This window comes from Bos mutus, chromosome 10, assembly GCF_027580195.1.
Source record: "Bos mutus isolate GX-2022 chromosome 10, NWIPB_WYAK_1.1, whole genome shotgun sequence".
Lineage (NCBI taxonomy): Eukaryota > Metazoa > Chordata > Mammalia > Artiodactyla > Bovidae > Bos > Bos mutus.
The window spans coordinates 41780991-41789564 of record NC_091626.1 but is presented as its reverse complement, the minus strand read 5'-3'; positions in this window follow the sequence as shown (position 1 = coordinate 41789564).

The following is an 8574-nucleotide window of genomic DNA, read 5'->3' as shown; positions in this document are numbered from 1 at the left end:
TTAATTAAAATTTAAAGAACCACATGTGGCTAGTGGCTGCCATCTTGGATAGCCGTCAGGATTATGTGGCACCTTGGTGCAAATTACAAAGGTACTCTCTCCAGATAAACAGAGCTTCATACCTGGGCACAAGCATGCAGGTTATACTTCAGTCCCACTAACCTCCTTGGCCAGTCACCTCTGGCAGTATACAAATTGCCCAACTGACATGATGACCCTAATTAGAGAAGCGAGAGATTGGAAGCAAGGAGCCCATAAGAATGATCCAGGCAAAAGTTGCTGTGGCTCTGACTAAAGCTGTGGAAACTGGGAGAGAAAGGAGTGAATAGATTTAATAATATTTAGGAGAAATGCTCAGTAGGACTTAATTGACTGGATACAGTGGTGAGAGAGAGGAAGGTGTCAAAAAAGATGTATATAGTACTACAGGCCATGGAAGCATGGCCAAATGCAGCGCTGGGCAGTGTTTGTGCCAGGAGGACTCATGATCTAATGAGAGCTGACAGATTCCTGTTTTCCGGGGAAACAAGTGTTTGTGAGGAAAACTGTCCACGCCAGACCATGAGATCCAGCCACCTTCTTGTAAATGAATCCAATCTACATTTTGGAAAATGATGTTTCATCACCATTTACCTCGAGGATCTACCTTTTGGCAACAAGCTCCCCTGTCCCCTTAGTGAAAAATTAATAAATGGAAACCTGAATTAAACAGGATCTGGAGACCAGAAGGGGGAGCTCTCATGCCCTGTGATGGTAGCAGAGCCCAATAAGAGGAAGATAGCTTCCTTTTCTTTCCTGGTTAAGGACTCAGCCAACAAAAAGCCCTGGGCTCTATGCTTGCCACAGTCCTCCCAACTTCCTTTTCCCCCTTTATAAAAGTGTTCTTCCCTTGCCAATTGGAGGACTTGCACATGGATACAGATCCCGAGTTGCAATTCTCTACTGATCTGGAATAAATCCATCTTTGCTAAAGAAATAGCTGGCAGTCTATTTCAGGTCATGATGTGAAATATATCTTTCCCTTGCCTGGTAACTATGTCAAACACGTTATCACACAAAGTGCAACAGCCTTCCAAGGACCGACCCTCAGTTCTGCTGCTGCTAAGTCACTTCAGTCACATCCGACTCTGTGCGACCCCATAGACAGTAGCCTACCAGGCTCCCCTGTCCCTGGGATTCTCCAGGCAAGAACACTGGAGTGGGTTGCCATTTCCTTCTCCAATGCATGAAAGTGAGAAGTAAAAGTGAAGTCGCTCAGCCATGGACTTCTCGAACCCGTGGACTGCAGCCTACCAGGCTCCTCCATCCATGGGATTTTCCAGACCCTCAGCTCTAGAAGGGACGAATCACCTGAGAAGGTAGAAAAGTGCAACAGCCTTCCAAGGACCCACCCTCAGTTCTAGAAGGGACAAATCACCCAAGAAGGTAGAAGTTAGATAGAATGCTGACTGATTCACTCAGAGGCTGGGGCAGTGTGAGGCTCCCTTCACATTTTAGCAGAACACACAGGTAAACTTTAGGCCTGTGCTGGCTAATACAGGAGCCATTAGTCATATGTGGCTGTTTAAATTGATTAAAATTGAATAAAACTAAAAACTCAGTTCCTCAGCTCCACTAGCCATATTTCAAGTGACCAATAGCCTGCTGTGGCTTCTGGACCCTATTGGGCAACATAGATACAGACTGTTTCCATCATCACATAAAGTCCTATTGGAGAGCATTGCTTCGGACAATAGTACACAACTGTAATTGCTTAGAAAATATTGAGTTGGCCAAAAAGTTTGTTTGGTTTTCAATAAGAAGTTGTGGCAAAACCTGAATAAACTTTTTGACCAACCCAATACACCCATTTTAATGAGGGCAAATGGTTAATTAGATCATCCAACCATAGACAAGGCAGCTTGTGAGGAAAAGATTGGGTTTATTTGACATTTTGGAGGACCATTATCAGCAGTAAGTGCAAACAAATCTCAGTATTTTTTTAGAAGTTGCATTAACCCTTTTTAGCCCATGGGAATAATTTTGTAGTATAGGGTCAGTTAAGTTCTTGCTTCTACTTACATATATGCTTGGGACTGGATGATACTGCAGATTAATCTTCTGCTTGCTCACTGTCTCTCTCCTCCTCCTCTCTCTTTCCCTGACTCACCTTTGTTCAAGTCATCTTTCTATGAGTTTGTGTCCACTCCACCCACTGCCTAGGCCCTCAGCCCAGATAGCTAGGTGCAGGTCAGCCACCAGAGAGCTAGAAAATAAAGCCCACAAACACAAAGCACGCAGCGTAAGAAAGTGAAAGTGAAAGTCACTCAGTCGTGTCCAGCTCTTTGCAACCCAATGGACTATACAGTCCATGGAATTCTCCAGGCCAGAATACTGGGGTGGGTAGCCTTTCCCTTCTCCAGGGGATCTTCCCAACCCAGGGATGGAAATAGATCTCAAAAGTTCAGATACAAAGTGAGAGAACTTGCCAGCCCCTTAGACTAAATAAAGAAAGCCAGTGCTGAGGAAGAGGGAAGAGGAGGTGCTGAGCAGTCAGAACGTGAGCTCCAGGAAGCCGCAAGTGTCCATGGGAACCAGCACTACCTTGCCAAACTCTGAAGAGCACTTGGCGGCTGAGCTCAGTTTTCCTTTCCGCTGGTGTCTAGAGAACTCTGCCATTCGACAGCAGGTCGTCTTCACACATCCACCACTGAGTGGGAGTGATGCCACTCCGCTCAGCACCACATTCGGTCCTACCAAGGAGACATTCCTCTTAGCCCCATAGGCTTGCAGACCACGCACCCTCTCCGTAAAAAGGGGGTGGGTAGACTTCGCCAAGACATGGCAGTAACGTAAAGAGAAAGCCCCAGCACTATGATAATGGGTAAGTTTGTCCTCAACCAACTCGAGGTCTCCCACAGGTGGGAACAAGCCATCCAGGTGACGTATACCATAAGGATCCCATGATGCTATGGGAGGTCCTGGGCCCTTACGTTGAGTAATGAGCATAGGAAATTGTGGGCCTGTTGTTCCAAGTCTTCCAGAAGAGGTTTGCATATTTGGGGGAAAGCAACTTCACCTGGTGATTGTGGGTAGCACCTGAATCCGGACATGTGACTGAGACATAAGCCTTGGAAAGAATAGCTCCAGAGCTGGGGAAAACAGGAGGTGGAGCAGAAAGTATTGGTTGTCCCTCAAGCCACTCCCACTTCCTTCTTGTTGGCAGAGCTCAGGGTTTGTTCAAGGATTATTCATGTGCTTCAAGGAGGATCCTTCCCCAGCCCCAGTTTTGGGGAAATGCAGCTGCTGCCCCTCCAGAATGATGTCTGACTCGCAACTGCTATGTATGAGGCAGAGCTGATGACTGTTCTATTCTTTTCTGTTTACCGCATACATTTCTAAATCATTGGATTAAGGCTACATACAAATAGACTGCTGGTGGCTCAGCGGTAAAGAATCCACCTGCAATGTAGAGGATGTGGGTTCAGTCCCTGGGTTGGCAATATTCCCTGGAGGAGGAAGTGACAACCCACTCCAGTATTCTTGCCTGGTAAATCCCATAGACAGAGGAGCCTGGTGGGCTACACTCCATGGGGTTGCAGAGTTGGACACAACTGAACAACTAAACGGAGAAGGCAATGGCACCCCACTCCAGTACTCTTGCCTGAAAAATCCCATGGACAGAGGAGCCTGGTGGGCTGCAGTCCATGGGATCGCTAAGAGTTGGACACGACTGAGCGACTTCACTTTCACTTTTCACTTTCATGCATTGGAGAAGGAAATGGCAACCCACTCCAGTGTTCTTGCCTGGAGAATCCCAGGGACAGGGGAGCCTGGTGGGCTGCCGTCTATGGGGTCACACAGAGTCGGAAACGACTGAAGCAACTTAGCAGCAGCAGCAGCAGCAGAGTGACTAAACCACCACACACAGACTGCATTAGGCTGTCCAGCAAGATGTGGTTTCTCATCCGCCTTGCCCTTTGCCCTAGGAGTGCCTATTATACAACCACTATGAGAAGAATCAATGTGCAAAAATGACTCAATCTCATGTATGCAAAATATGTCTATTGTTATTCTTTATTATGTGTGCCTTTTTTAATAAAGCCACATGAAGGTAAAATATTAAAACAGTGAAAAACACATATTTTAAGAGTATACACAAGCTTTTAACAGCCACTCCCAAACAAGATAGAGAACTCGACCATCACCCCACAAAGTTCCCACATGGCCCATCCCCACCCCTGTCCTACTTTCTAGCACTGTAGATTACCTTCATCTGTCCTTGAATTTCATTAAATGGAGTCGTATTATATATATTCTTTGCATCTGGCTTCTTGGACTCAGCATAATATTGGGGGGTTTTCTTTGAGATTCTTCCACAGGAGTTCATTCATTTTTAAAATTAACTTTATTAAAGTTTGCTTTGCATAAAATAAAATATCACCATTTCAAGTGCACAGTCAATGAATTTAGGTAAAATTATACACTCAGGTAACTACCCATAATCAGTGTGTTCAACATTTGCAACATTCCCAAAATTTTCCACTGTGCTTCTTCCCAATGCCTAGCCCAAGGCTACTGTTGATCTGTCATTACAGATTAGATTTGTCTTTTCTAGAGTACCTTACCATTAAAATTATATGGTATGTATTCTTATGTCTGGATTCTTTCAGCATGTTTCTGAGATTCATCAACATTATTGCTGTGCTAATAGTTCATTCCTTTTTGTTGCTCTGTAATATTCTATTAAAAGAATATATCACAAGGACATCTAGATTATTTCTATTCTGGGGTTATTATGGATAAATATGCTATATACATTCTTGTACAAGTCTTTCTTTGCAGACGTATATTTTCGTTTCTCTTAGGTAAATACTTAGGAGTGAAACCGCTGAGTCATAGAGAAGGTGCTGTGTTCTTTATTGTTTTTAAATCACTTAATTCCAACTCCAATTCTGCTTCCACTACACTAGTGGAAGGTTCTGTACCGGGTGTTATTGGGGATCTTCCTTTCCAGTGTCACACCAGTGTCACACCAGTGTCCTGGAAATGTATGTGACCACAGCAGCAAAACTGGCAGGTATCAGAATCTTTGCCAATGTTAGAAACTCTGGTCCCTCCGGCACCCTGGGGTCCCCCTTTCTGTTACATCACCACCTCCCCAGGGCCCACAGAGCAGGGCACAAGTCTCCACTTCGACATTCTATTGACTACTTTCTCTCTAGTGTCTCTCCATTTGGGGCCTTGATGACTCAGATGGTAAAGAACTTGCCTGTAATGAGGGAGACCGGGGTTTGATCCCCAAGTCAGGAAGATCCCATAGAGAAGGGAATGGCAACCCACTCCAGTATTCTTGCCTGGAGAATTCCATTGGCAGAAGAGCCTGGCGGGCTGCAGTCCATGGGGTCGCAAAGAGTCAGACACAACTGAGCAACTAACCCTTTCACCTCTGTTGCTGACTGTCCTTATATATCTCACATTCAAACTCCTGAGAGACAGGGTCAGCTTGGGGACATTGCCCTAGTTTGGCAGAGCAGTGCCTAGATGCTAGGTACCCACAACTGTGCAAAACCACAGACCTCTGATTGTTTTCCAGTTTAGGAGACTGGCTAGCTATTCTCTCTTCTTTGTCTTCTCGACCCCCAAAATTCTCACACATCACCCTCTCCATCAGGAACACCTGGCAGTTTCTTCAGTGCTTCAGTGCACCATTAGAGCTTTCACAAAGGGTGAGGAAGCTATTAACTCAATGGCTCATTCTTTCTACCCAGTCTGCAAATATCTCCTAGGCATGGAAGCCTAAACAGCCTAGCCACCTTCACAATATAGGGGGGAGAAGGAAATACAAGAGAAAAACACAATGATTATTTCAAGAAACTATTTAGCCACCTTTTAGTATCAGGGAGCACTTGATCTTCTGTATGATCCTGAGGTTGTAATCAGAACACCCTCTGTATTTCGTTCTCCCTATGGGACACATTGCTCTCAAATTTCCTTTACTAGATGTTCTACCATTTGGATCTGTGAATGGTTTTTCAGGCCCATTGGAGCTGCAAAGAACAGGATGTGTGGGTTTAGGGAAGTTTATCATAGTTAGACTGGCAAGTAGAGGAACCTGGAACTGCTGCCTGGGTACTGCTCCACCCAACCAACACCACATCTCCAAGTGTACCACACACACACTCTGTGTCTCTGGGAGTGTGACTGTGAGATATACAAGGGCACCAGGCAACAGAGGGCCAGGACACAAGTGAAGAGATGCTAAAGAGAAAGCAGTCAACAGACCAGGAGTAAGTAGAATCCCAGGGTAAGTTGAAACCATAAATAACACAAATATGAGTAGACCAAACCATATCTAATCAGAAGTAAAGTAGCCACTTTCCCCACTGGAGCCTGTGCCTCTTCCTAAACAAGAATGGCAAGTTATTCAAACTCAGTAACAGTCAAAAGTTCAGCATGTTCACTGCTTGGGTATATACTGTCCATGTCATCCTAAGCCAACCTCTAAAAGACCCTAAAACATCACAGAACCTGATGTGGGGAGTCTAGTAACTCCACTGGCTCAGAAAAGGAAAAAAAAAAAAGAGGAAAAAATAAAGAGAGCAAATCTGCAGATATAGCACAGCAAGTTGTGGTGCATGGAGGTACTTTTCAGCTAGTGTGTAGCGCCTTCTCAGGGCTTCTACATGTGGTAATTAGGCTGGCTAATGAGTGCATTGTTGTCGTTGTTTAGTTGCTAAGTTGTGTCTGACTCTTTTGCATCCTCATGGACCATAGCCCACCAGGCTCCTGTGTGGATGGGATTTTCCAGGCAAGAATACTGGAGTGGGTTGCCATTTCCTCCTCCAGGGGATCTCCCTGACCCAGGGATCAAACCTTGGGTTTCCTGCATTGGCAGGCAAATTCTTCACCACCGAGCTACCAGGGAAGCCCAATGAGTGCGTGGGTACCTGCTTTATCTGTTAACCTTTGGATTTTACACTCTTGTGGTTAATCTTTAAACTGTACCCTCTCATGATCTTCATACACTTTTGTTAATAGAAATCTTTTGTAATTTTTTTAAAGTAACAAGTTTACAACTTTAAAAGAACTCATTTTCTTCCAGTTCTGTGGGACCAACTCCATTCGTTTCTCAAAGAGAGCCCCAAGCTGAAAGTGAAAGTCCCAAGTCGCTCAGTCGCGTCTGACTCTTTGCAACCCCATGGATAGTCCATGGAGTTCTCCAGGCCAGAATACTGCAGTGGGTAGCCTTTCCCTTCTCCAGGGGATCTTCCCAGCCCAGAGATTGAACCCAGCCCCAGGCTAGTAAAACAATAATGAGATTCCATCTCTCACCTCCGGGGTTATACGGACTCTCGCCTTTGGAAGTTGGGCTGCAACCTGGTCAGGCCAGGGCAGGTGCCGACCTAGACAGTCACCATGTTGCAATGCACTGGACTGTTTGCAGGGGTGTGGGCAGGGCTGAAGGAGACAAACAAGGGGATGTGCAGTACACTGCAGCCAGAAATAGCCAGGAGCCACTACCACTCCCAGGCTGAAAAGGTTGTAATGGGAACTGAATCTGAATTTATAATGAGAGTGGCTGTGAGGCAAGAAGGGCCAAGATGATCCAAGAGTAAGGGGAAGTGTAGTTGGTTTTGAGAACACCAAAGTGGTGAGATTGAGAAAAGACAGACAAAATCAATGGCTAGGCAGTTCAACTGCTGTAACAGTGGAATAGACAGAGAGGTGTTTTATCACCCTCATAGCAGATGATCAACAAACTTCCGCATTTGATGTGGAAACCAGAAAATTCAGTCTTGCAGGTCAAGCTAGGTGCTTCCAGTTCCTGGGCCATATTCCAGTCCAATGATACTCACTTGTTCAGCCATCCCTGGGTCAGGTGCTTCTGAAAGCGAGCAGTTGGGAGAGATCTCACAATTAATCACATGACTAGAGATGGATTAAAACAAATACCCAGAACCTTCAACAAGGAATGTGTGCCACCAATATGGAAAAAAAAAGAAAAAAAACAAAACAATACCACTTCAGTAAGAAAAAGTGGAAGACCTAACTAAAAGATTTTCCTTGACTGAAGTTTAAAGAGATGTCATTTTCTCTCAAATGAATTTATGTTACCACAGTTGTAATGAAATGAGATTTGGAACATTTTAAAATTCACCTTAAAGAATACATGAAAATATCAAAATAATATTTGAAAACACAAGAAGATGAAAAGACATTAGCCTTATGAGATTTGAAAACATTTGACAAAGTAATAATTATAAGTATGATTGAGGCACAAAAATCAACAAACATATCAATATCTTAGAACTCCAGAAAAATACCCAGTTCCACATCATAGTTGAATACTTTTTAAAGGAGGCATCCCAACTTATTGGGAAAAAATATTTTTAGTGATGTTAAAATCATTGTTGAGGTACATTAATAATTTAAATTCTCTCTTGATACCATACGATTAGATAAATTCAAGGCTAACCATTTAAAATAATGAGAGAACAAATAGGCTGTCAAATCTCTGGGTGCTGGTATACCTTTTAAACTAAAACCAGTCAGTTATATCTCATACACATACACAAACACAAATAACCACAC